The 11,259-nt window shown below is 35.6% G+C and overlaps 1 pseudogene across 1 annotated transcript; it reads right to left on the bottom strand.

Annotated features, from left to right (window-relative positions):
• Positions 1-1,432: 1,432 nt before the first annotated feature.
• On the bottom strand, positions 1,433-5,748 carry LOC147545631 (uncharacterized; annotated as a pseudogene). Its single transcript, XR_015223564.1, has 7 exons — positions 5,578-5,748; positions 5,228-5,361; positions 4,631-5,079; positions 4,045-4,369; positions 3,907-3,963; positions 2,341-2,727; positions 1,433-2,005 (listed from the first exon to the last, which is right to left on the bottom strand). The product of XR_015223564.1 is annotated as an uncharacterized LOC147545631 (transcript).
• Between the last annotated feature and the right edge of the window lie 5,511 nt (positions 5,749-11,259).

Here is an 11,259-nt window from a genome sequence, read left to right as displayed (position 1 = left end):
TACTCCTGTCATTGCTTTACCACACTTTCAGTGAATAACTCTTCATTGTTTAATGAAAATGATGCGGGAGCTGCAAGTCAAAACCGACAAACATATTAAGAGAACTGCTCGACGTGACCAAGAGACGGTAGTATATTTCGTAGAATATATTAGGATTTTTGTTACAACTAAAATCATATAACACCAAGAACCTACTTCCTCAAATGTTTTCAACTCATATCCTTTTATCATTTTCTTTCAGGATTAACTAATGGATCAACTTTAAGAAAATTATCACCCAATAAATATTAGTATTAATCTTAATATGATGTCCTTATATGAAAACAAATACACGCAACTGTAAGAATGCTCGTGTGGGAAATAGTATTGAAGCATATTGTAAGTAATATCTTACCGTACGGACCAAAACTCTGATGCTTGTATAATCCTTTTCGTTCAAGACTCACACTTGTTCGAGTAGTATTCATGTAGCCAGTCTGCTCTTTCTACATCTGTTGCCGTTAGTCCTGCCTCTTTGATAATTTTTCGTAACCATGGTAAGAAATGAACCTCGATAGCCCTACACTAAAATAATACTGTAATAGATCATATTGCCGTTGACAATTATTATTCAAGGGCATGTGCTGCTTCTAATATTGCCGTGAGCGACTTGTTCCTCATAAGCATGATGGCCTTAATAATTCATCAGTGTACATTCCTGCAGTTAACTGGTCGGGTAGTTTAACTTAAGTGTTTTTTATTTGGCTAACATTCTTTTATTTTAACCTTCGTCATAAATCATGTTATCTATAGAAAAGGGAAGTTGCTCTGTTTTTGTCAAAAGAAAACACACTTGCCGAAACTATCCATACAGGGAAGGGGCGCAGCCTGCTCGAGGAATCACCAATTTTTTTGGTTCAGTTCTTTCTGTATCAACTGTAGCTACACTTTTAGTCTTTCCCGATGTTATTTTTAATATAAAGACACTCTAAAATTAGAGTGTCTCCATGAGACTCTCTCGATGTTATTCAGCTAGTGATAATGCTTACTATTCCAAACCCATTGTACATAGTTTGATATGATGAAAGAAAGCAAAACTGTTACAAGAGAAGATGGGATATATATATATATATACTGTTGTGAAAAATAAAAGAGGTAGGGAAGAAGAAAGATGATGAAAATATAAGCAAAGAGATAAGGGACAAGAAGAACTAGAGTTGTATTCTTATGTTTGTAGAGAGAATTCTCTATATTGGTAAATTGATACTTAGATACATTAGTTTGGTACATCTTATTCACTAACAAGAAAACTCTTTATATAGGCCTCTTGATGAGTTACAAAACTAATACAAGAGTTACATATAATCAATGGTGCTTGAATACAAATAATGGTGGAGAACTTATGGTGGTGGGAGTTACCAAAGTGTGGGGGTCATCCACCATAAATCAAAGATTTATAACATATACATATATATTCAAGCCATCCAAGAGTAATGAGAGCTTTTGTCTCTTGCTTGACAATAAACATTTTCCCTTATTACCATAAAATATAATTTAATTCATTTAATTTTACGGCAGGAATTGTAAGTTCCATGGAGAAAAAGAGAAACTGAAAGTAACTAAGTAGTATCTTGCACACCCGATGGTCTTCGTGCAGAAATCTGCTCAGGATTCCAACCAATTCCGTTCCGTAATTTTTCTTTTCTTTCTGGGAGCACCCTGAAGTTCAGAGCACATGGAAATGTTCTGAGCTATCTCCTTCTTGATTACACTGGCTTCTTGAGCTGGTCGTTCAGGTTTCTTTTCGGCTTCAGATTCTTGAATTGGATCTGGAGCTGGAGCTGGCTTCGTATCCGAAACTGGAGCTGGATGGATTCAGAGCTGGATTGAGATTCAGAACTGGAGATGTCATGATTTTATTCTCCACTTGTTCTTCTTTCACCTTACTTGAAAGAATACTGACTTTTCCTAAATTCTGCAGTTCTTTCTCAGCTGTATCGTCGTTTATTAGGACATTGTCCTCCAACTGCATACATGAGAACGATTATGACACAAGTAGAAAGGACTTGCCAAATCTAACAAGACTAAACAAACATAGATACTAAATCTAACAAGCACTGGCAAACATATGATAATAACGACATTACTGGTTCATGAAACTATTAGAGGTCTAGGCGCAACTACAAAGTAATAAGGGGTAGGTAGCACTTAGCGGTCAGTTCAAACCATTTCTAGAAACAGATCTGGCCTGAAGATAACCTAAGTCGAAAGGTCAGAGCTGAATTATTTCGTAATGATATTGGAACAAAGTTTCATCACAAATAACAAATGAGTTACGAAAAACCAAGTACAAAAACTTACATCTTTGCATACATTTTGAACCTGTGGCTGATGGGTTTCAGCAGATAACAGCACAACCTTGCTTTCAGTTATATCAAGAAGAAGAGCCTCCTCTCTATAACTTGAAACTGTATTTTCTGGCAGAAGATTCCCGATATCAAGCTCCAGTATATGTTGACGACTACCATGTGCTCCATTTGACATCTCATTGCCATGGCCTGGAGACAGACTTCTAGCAGAGCAGGTTAGCAAGTCACTCGACAAATCCTCAATGGAAGAAAACCTTACTGTGTCGATAGGAAGTTTCTCGATATCAGCCTTTAGCTTCTGAACTTTACATTGTGCTAAATCGATTTTCCTGAGGATCTGCTCGATGGAGTTAGCACTATCTCTTCCCTCAAGTGGTGGTCATTCATAATTAAAATCGAGTTCGTCATTGCTGTTAACATCTGCTACATTGACTGCCCCAAGAATATTTACCAAGTGAAAGATAGATATTGAAATCAAAGCTACAATTTTAAAGTGAACTGTATATTCTCGACTAGTTTTATACATTTGAAGACTGCAACTTTGAAAAACTGCACCATTGCACTCCAAGGAAAATAGTTCGTGTAGACAGTATGGGATACAATTCGACCAGAAAACCCGTCCCGAAATAAAGGGTTTTGTTGAGTACAATTGTACAAAGTTCTCTCGGTAGATCGAAAAAACGGATTCAAGTAAAGTTTTCTGGACCGTACAATTTTGAAGTGAACTGCTAAATATTTTCGACTAATTTATGATTTCAAGGCTGCAATTTTGAAAATACTGCACCCTTGCACACCAAGGAATCTAATCAGTATATTGATACCGTTAACGTGCAACTTGACCAGAAAACCCTGTACTCGGACTAAATGGTTTTATAAAGTACGAAATTCTGGCCGTAAATTGAAATAAAATGGATTCAAGTGAAGTTTGTGGAACGTATCAATAAAATAGACTGATGCTGCGAGTTGTCAAGATATACAGTAGAAGATAGATGTAATAAACCTACAATAAATATACGAACGCGTATGACCTAATCAAGTAAATTAAGTGATTAATATAGGATTTTCCTCAGACTTTCATCTTCCCTATCCTATATTGATTACAATTGGCTCAAGTTGTAATTAAGAAACTCCACAGACTATAAGATTGGTTTTTCCTCTTTTTAATAAGCAATTTGATAAGAATAGCAAAAGCTAAACGGGTTAGACACTAATTTGGTCATGCAAAGATTTTATCGTTCAAACAAGAAAACGTACAAAACATAAGAAAACTACCATCTGTGTGGGTAAAGATTCTGTAATCATATAGATCTTCTTACTTCCTTATGGGATGGCTAGGTTGAGCATTCAACCTTATAGTAAAGAACGTATCCGGTCTATGTAATTGGACCCTTGAACTTTGACATTAATCGACCATAGTTACAAAAGAACGTATATGTGAATGATGCAATGTTATAAACCCAACTTATAAACAGATAAATACTTTCTTCAATCACCAATTATAATTTCTCAATATGAAATCAACCACGAACATAGATGAGGCAAAGCAACAAATTTTTACCTTGATTACTAGCTTCTTCATCAGTTGAATCAGCATCTTGAACAGATATCTTTTTCTCTGCAAGAAGTTCAACAGAAAAGGCTATGCTTTAGTCTATGAACTCTTCACATATGCAAAGAAGAAGAATATTTAAGTAACGATACAAGCAAGCTGTAGCAAATATGAGAAGAGCCTATGTGAAGACATATATGACGTTATATCAACCGTGTCTTCAATTTTCTTTCTTTTCCTCCTCTTCATGACCTATTTCCTATGAATTTGATGACAAAAAGGAAGTGTTCTCGCGCAACCTTCAGATGCATATTGCCCTAACTCCAATTGCTTTCTTTGGGAACATGTTGCAAGTTCTCTCCCATACCTTAACGCCTGGGAGCGAAGTTCCTTCATCCTCAGCTCTACCCATCTACTTTGCAACATTAAAGAACGTGTGTATCTCTTCCAATGGGTTGTCGACTTTTTCTTCCTGATATATTGAGTATAGATCATTATTAAATAACTCTGAAGAGTCTGAATTCCTACAATTTATTTGATGAACCCTAAAATCTTCAATAACTTTATAATGTTAGTAATTCGCTTATACAGTATACAAGAGCATAGGCATAGGAAAAAAAAAATCAGTGTGCAGATTATGCCAAATAACTAGGAGGAGAAGGGCCGACAAATTTTTTTCTTCTATGTTGCTAGAAATGTTGAAAGTGGAACTACATAAACGAATAAAATGTACCTCACATGAAATAAGTTGTTAAATCCATCAAAAACATTTGAACCAAGTCCATTGTCACCACAAAACCCAGAGTCAACTTCAGCGTCGCTAAGTCTTGAACCATCATCATTTCCCGATACACTATCACCGAACGAGCTCGAATACTCAGTTGCATCTGGATCGTCACCTTCCACAAACATAATTTCACTACTAACCGCACCCTCAACCACATCAACCTCATCATTTTCAATTGCCTCAGGTGCATCAGCTTGTGGATCCAGCATCACTTCCATGTCAAACTCAGTATCCTCACAATTATTCGTACACATCATGTTATCATCCAGGGTTTCATCCTGAATTAATGACTCTTTCGGACCAACTTCCAATTTACTTTCATGCTCTATATCAACTAACATAGGAGAAGGAACCATTTTTTAGGGTTTCTCCAAAAATTTTGAACCTTTATTCACCTGCGAGTCAGCATCCAAATGAGAGATAATTGAGAAAAGTTCATTAGGGCGAAAAAATATAATTCTTTTTCACTCCAGAAATCTTCAATTGAAATACTGGCAAATACCCATTAATCTAATTAGATAGAACTAAATCAGTCTGACTCACCAGAGATGTTGCCAGCTCGGGATCCTTAATTTTGATGGTACAATCTCTTTTCTATAGTGTTTATACCTCTCCTTCTCCCTCACGAACCATAGTTAGGGTTAACTACTCTGAATACTAATTCTTCAGCAGTTCAGCTGACATAGATATCAAATACCCATTAATCTAATTAGATAGAACTAAAGACTGTTAAAATATTGTAGGAACCAAATACATATAATTATACTAAGAAATTTCAAAAGTGGATGATGAATGACCAATATATCAAAAACCCTAAATTTCTTAAAGAAGGAAATTAAGAAATAAAACCCTAGAAATTTCGATCTAAACCGAGATAAATCTGTAAACAATACCTATAAAAGAAATCACTTCAGGATCCGAGCAAGAAATCGTTGAAGTAATAAAGGATGGATGTTGATGGAGGTACTTCTTAAGTTCTTATCGACGATAACTGTTTGTCACAAAAAAAAAAAGATTAGGGCTTTTATCTGGGCGGGGGCTGCGCGGCTAATATCGAAATATATACATACCTAAAACTAAGGGTGGACAATATATGGATGGTATTACAATTTTAGAGGATATATTTCACTCGTACCTACTGGAAATTAGAATTTTTAATACTACTAAGTTTTTCCAGGTTTCTTTTTTCCTTTCTTCTTTACCAACAAGTAAATTTCTAAAGAAAAAAATTGCGAACAAACTGTTGATTATGTAAAGAACAAGAACAAAAGATGTTTTTTTTTGTTGAAATAAAGAACAAAGGATGTTGTTGAAGAATTTTTCCTATGAGATAGGTATTTTTTGTTCTACCATAAAACTTAGCTAGAAAAAACGACTCTTATGAAAAATTGGAGATTTGCTAGAAAAAAATTCTTTTAAAAAATCTGCAAAAAGAACTATTCTGGGCAAAAGAAACCAAATTTCGTGGCAACTAGACTTCTAAATGGTAAATAAAAAAAACCAGCGCTTTGGTGAAATCAAAATATTTTTCGGAGTAGAAAATTTTAAAATGGAATATATAAAATTTTGGAGATTTTCTGGAAAACAAATTTTAAGGGTAAACAAAACATATCTTCTTCTTTCATAATCTCAGTTCCTGCCACAACCACCACCACTATTTTTCTCTTTTCGTTTCTTTCTCCTCTCTCTCTCACTCTCTCTTATAATTTGTATCTCTCAATCTCATAGTCTCTCTCTTTCTCTATCTCTCTCTCTCTTACAATCCCTCCCTCTCATACACAATTCCGCCGAAAAGAAAACTTTTCCTTAGCCGGAACAAGACCTCGATGAGGGTTTTGCCAACCCCTCCTCGAAGATTTCGTGGGTCGGTCGACCATGAATTCTGAAAGAAAATGAGGGTGAGACCGAGTATTAGGGTTTAGGAACGGCAACGAGACAAAGATAACGAGATACAGTGAGAAAGAGGCAGTGAGAAAGGGAGAAAAAGAGAGAGAGATATATGCAAATGATGATGGTGGTGGGTGGATTTTGGTGATTGGAAAATTAGATATGAGAGAAAACAAATTAAATTTTTTTTTAAGGTCGCCGACAATAGCAATTTACCGGCGACCCTCGCCGGAATGGAGAACGAACGGTCAACAATTTTTTCCCCCTAACAAATAGAATATATGCTGGTCAACTAAAGTTAACCAGTTTTTGACAAAGTCTTCCACTCCGAAAAATATTCAGATTTCCCCGAATACTTTCGTGGGGTTATTTTCAGGGATTGCTCTAGATTTACGGGGATGTGTTTTAAGTCCAAAATCGCATGATCAATGAGTATAGAGACCAAAGATAATCTGAAATAGAAAATAAATCCACTCAAAGTAAATTACATGTCTATCCTCTCATTCTCTTTTACTACCTAACCTATCCTAAGTTAAAAACTAACCTAAATTAAAATATACCATAATATTTAGAGATTCATTAAATGATTTCCTCAAAAACAAACATTCCTTCCGGAAAAATAGTTGCCTTTTCCGTTTAGCAGAATACTTTGTTTTATATTTCTATTAGAATTGGGCAAAAGCAAACCGAAGAGAGAAAGAGGGGAATCATAGAGATCTTTATTAGTCTTTTCAATTTTAATTAGTTATCTCCTCTCTCTCCATTTCTGCTTGTCCAAAGTTAATCTTCCAGGGTAGTTCATTGTTTTCCGACGAAGGGTTATCCCCTCGCTGGATTCTTTTCTTTGATTCCAAATAAGGTTATGTTTTTTTGTTGGTCTTTAGGGCCTGTTTTGTTGGTCTTTAGAATATTTTTGTTATTTTCGAATTTATTCAGGACCGAGTGTTTGCTCATGGACAACCATTGGGAGTTTCTTCAACAACTTACAACTCTCTCTACCGATGTATCGAAATCAGAGGCGCAGACCGGAGATTGGCACGCCGATGGTTGACGGCGAGAAGAGAAGAAGGTGGAAGAAGCATCAGTTTTAAAATTACTCACATATGGTTAGTGGCGACTGCAACAAAAGTAACTAACCAGTTAGATCAGGCAGTTCTAGAGACACCCAAGTGGGCATAACTCGACTTGTTTGTCTGTTTTTTGTTGTGTCTTTGTTTTTTAACTTCATGATGTAATTCTCATTAGCCTTTTGGCCTATTAATGAAGTTTGGTTCCAAAAAAAAACTAATGTAAGTAATATCTTACCGGAGGGACAAAACCTAGGATGCTTGTATAATTCTTTTCTTTGGAGACTCGCACTTGTTGGCAGCAAGAACAATAGTCTTGTTCGAATAATGTTCATGTAGCCAGTCTGCTTTATCTACATCCTACCTGTTTAGTATTTTTATCATATCGCTACACAAAGAAATGATAATTTTCGTAACCAATGATAAGAAATGAACCTCGATAGCCCTATGCAAAAATTGAGAACACTAAGTGAAGAAGCATGTGTTGCTTCTAATATTGTCGTTGACAACACTGTTGAGCGACTTGTTCCTCATAGGCATGATGGCCTGACTAACTCATGAGTCTACATTCCTTGCAGTTAACTAGTCGGGCAGTTTAATTTAATGGTGTGTTTTACGATGGAATCATGAATCCGTGGATTCGCGAGTCCTTGGGATTCATGATTGCACGGATTCATGAATCCAAGAAATATTTTTTGGGTTGGTTGGCAACTGACAAGAATGTTATGATTTATTATTATTTGAGTATTATTAAACGCTTCTTTGAAAAAAATATTGAATAAACTTTGTTCTCAAAACTCGTTTTTCCATATATCATTTCAGTCGAGAACTCTCCGTTTTCTTCGTAATAATTTTTCGAGCACCATTTTTTTACCTTTTTCGTAAGCATATATCAATTTCATGGAGTTTATTTTGTCCTCAATTGCCCAGTTTTTCCCGAAAGTCGTTTCTCCCTAACAAAAATTGCGAATTTTTTTTTTCAAAAACAATTTTTTTCGGTAACCGAAATTTCTTGAAACTTATTTTTTTTTCACGAAAACCGCATTTTTCGAGCACTGTTTTTTCCAGGGAAAAAGGGCTTTGGAGGAAACCAATTTTGAAGTAAAAATCTATTTTCTGGAAAAAGTCGGATTTCGGGGAAAAAATTATTTGGAGAAAAAAAGTTGGGAGGTGGATTAGGTTTTATAAAATTTCAATTATCGAAAAAATATTTTTCGACAAAAAATACGGCTTTGGTGGGAAACACTTTTCAAGGAAAAATTTATTTTCTGGAAAAAAAAGTTAGATTTCGGAGAAAAACATTACTTGGGGAAGAATCTGTTTTCGGACAAAAAACAGTTGTTGAAAAAATCGAATTTTGAGAAAAAATAATTTTACGGGGAAAAACTAATATTTGAGAAAAAAATAATATTTTAAAAATAATTATTTTGTATAAGGAATTTTTCTTTTGTTGATTTAAAATTTGAAATCTAGATTTATTAATCTAAAATCATAACAAATCATAAAGGGTATGATAGGAAGTTGCTCTATTTTTGTCAAGAGAACACAAACTTGGCGAAACTATCCATACAGGGGAAGGCGCGTAACCTGCTAGCAACACTCAGAAGTATACCCTCAGAAGTATTCAAGTACACATCTAGTCTTTCTCATTGTTTTCTCACCTTCCCCAAAATGTTGTTCTATCTATGTAAATATATTTGTATATAAAATGCTTTAATTGCTTAACCCATTGTATCTGACTTATCTAAATTTGGATGAAACAAGGTAAACGGCAAAGCATAATATTATTTTAAACCGGCCTTCGAATCAGACCTTCTAAATTTGGATGAAACTAGTTAACACTTAACACCAACCTCACCATTTGCAAACACTTTCCAACCCCAACAGATCCATCGTCCCATATTTCCAATCACATCAGACCCAATCATTCAATATATAGTCACAACAGCAACTGGGAGAGAAGTAAAAGTTAAGACATGCTTGCCTCGACAAGAACTAGCAGCCCCAACACGTAGCCTAACTATATTCTGACAATAAAATAGCATGCAAAACAAACATAAGAACAAGTTTTCCCTGAAACAAATGTATAATATTCTCTCAAGTAACATCTTGTGAGATTGTCTGCAATTGAAATACCACATATCCGAAACAGATAAGAGTACCAACCAGCAAATAAGACCAAGTATTCTATGTACTAGAATGAACCATTTTCTGCCAAGCAAAACCTAACAAGACTGTCTGAAATCTGAAAAAGATAGTATCGAACAGCATCTCACATTAAAATGTAAAAGGGGCGTCAACTGACATACAAAGATAGACTAGCCAACCCATAACTCTTGTCGAGTTTTTCGCCCATTATGCTCGCTGCCTCTTCGCCACTGCAAAGTCTCTTCCATAAATGGACTTGCCCGGGACTCCAAAACCGACAACCCCGACAGAAGCTTCAAACTTATCCACATACTGGCCGTCATTCTTCAGATGAAGAACTGCGGAGAGAAGAACAATTTCAGTGTAATTAAAAAACAATAAGAAAAAAAAAAGAATATTTAACAAAGACACCTTACTGTGAATCTTTTCACCAGTGCCTTCATCTTCTTCACAAGCCGAAATCATAGCTCTCTTGAGACATTCAACGTAACAATCATCGTCTACCCCTTTGAAATTATTTAAGAATTTACGTGCAGCAGAGCATTCCGTCCCATAGCAGGCATACTGCCTCTTAATCTTGTGGCGAACTCTACTGTGGGAAACACCATGCCTCCATACCCAGTCCTTTCGAACGACCCCAATGCTGGGAATGCCATCAAGGACACCAGCAATAACAACCGTTGCACGTTGAAACTTATAAACATCAAAATCTTGGGACTTTAGATCCTCAGCAACTTTTTTCCTTATCTCCAAGACGGTGGGAGGGACTTGGTCTTCACTAACCTTATCATCAAAATCTAGCCAATGGAACAGAAAATAAAATTAGACGTAAAAACAAAAACATTTATCAAACTCAACCAAATCATGTTATTACTTACATATTTTTTTAACAATCTCCTGCACGCTCCCACAAGAGGAGCATGTCCTGAATTCAGGACATGAAGGGAAGGATGTAAGGCCACCCACTTGTCGCCCTTAGGAGCTAAAACATATTCTTTCACACCAGCTCTGTCGTAAGTAATTGTTAATCTTCGATCAAATGCCAGCATTACGCCCCCAGGACATGAAGGGAAGGATGTAAGGTTGTGAGATACTGCCAGAAAATATACAAATTTTAAGATATCAGTTTTAGGGTCACGAAATAAGGTCATCCAGCAAAGGCCGATATACATGTCAATTCAGCACCAAATTTTAACAAAATTCAAATCAAGATATTTAAGAATTATCCAATATACAACAGACAACCCAAAATCAAGTCAGGGACAGCAAAGAAACATCTACTCATTTGAGGTTGTAAGTTTAGTTTAGAAGTAATAGAAATTCTACAAACTACAGTCAACTGACCCCCAATCAAGATATCTACGAATCAATAAAATATCAATCACATAACATATCATCTGACATGTTTTCAACAACTAGAACATGCACTCATTTAAGGGTCTAAGGTTAGGGTTTGTTCAATATAGAATGAGT

This window comes from Eschscholzia californica, unplaced genomic scaffold, assembly GCF_041429995.1.
Source record: "Eschscholzia californica isolate CP2 unplaced genomic scaffold, dmEscCali1.0.p SCAF_4, whole genome shotgun sequence".
Lineage (NCBI taxonomy): Eukaryota > Viridiplantae > Streptophyta > Magnoliopsida > Ranunculales > Papaveraceae > Eschscholzia > Eschscholzia californica.
Note: the sequence above shows the minus strand (reverse complement) of the source record. Positions and strands in the feature narration are given on the sequence as shown.